The sequence below is a fragment of the Acinonyx jubatus genome, chromosome C2 (assembly GCF_027475565.1).
Source record: "Acinonyx jubatus isolate Ajub_Pintada_27869175 chromosome C2, VMU_Ajub_asm_v1.0, whole genome shotgun sequence".
Taxonomy (NCBI): Eukaryota; Metazoa; Chordata; class Mammalia; order Carnivora; family Felidae; genus Acinonyx; species Acinonyx jubatus.
In genome coordinates, this window is record NC_069384.1 from 76,129,940 (window position 1) to 76,130,906 (window position 967).

Below are 967 nucleotides of genomic sequence, written 5' to 3' on the forward strand. Positions count from 1 at the left end.
TAAAATTACCATCAATCTCATGTCACACAGGTAATCCCTGTTAAGAGTCTCAGTCATTTTTCCTAGGGTAATTATTATTATCATGTTAGATATATACATTATGTTTTCCAACTGCTTCTTGGACACCATGATAACCATCCTGGAGAGATATGGCACAAAGTCTACTCAATCAAAGCTGGGAAATTAACGTTTTAGTCTGGTTCTTCTGAGAACTGGCTTCTGAACTTGAAGGATTTTCTGACGACCCCAGTCTTCATTTTCACCTCTATAAATGTGCATAGAGCTAGACAATCACTAATGGCTCTCTCCACCAAAAATGAACATTAGAAACAAAGTCCTAATGATTGTCCTCTTTTCTCTGTTTCAACATTTTCACCCTAGTATGCACAGACATAGAAAGATTAAATCGGCTAATGTTGGAACTATGACTTCAAAAACCTAGAAGGAAAATTAATCTCATATATTTGCATTTTTTATTAATGATCATGTGTATGTAGTTGTAAATGCTCACACATGCGTTCATGAACACACACACACACACACACACACACACATATGCTTGGTAGTACTAGTCACCAATAGGTCAAAAAGATACTCAAATATAAGACCTGACACAGTTTCAGTAATTAGGGAAGGTAAATCTAGTTGGTGTCTTAACTTGCCAGTGAAAAATTGATGAGTTGTGCCTGCTAAAGCTCCAGGCTAAGGTCTAAGCACCCTTGAGAAGACAAGAAAAAAGAATAAGTGATTTACAGATAAGAGCAGTAGCCTTGGCACCAGGAGCCTTTGTTTTCTTAACTTGTAGTCCCTGGGAGAGGAGTGTGCCTCAGCAGGTACAAAGTGTTCCCCAAACAATGTTAGACACACGCCAAATTGAAGCCCAGCCAGGTTCCAGCTACCACGCTGAATTCCTGCTTGCCGCTCAGGGGCATATACAAAAGGCAGGCCCAGGTTACCATAGCCTCTC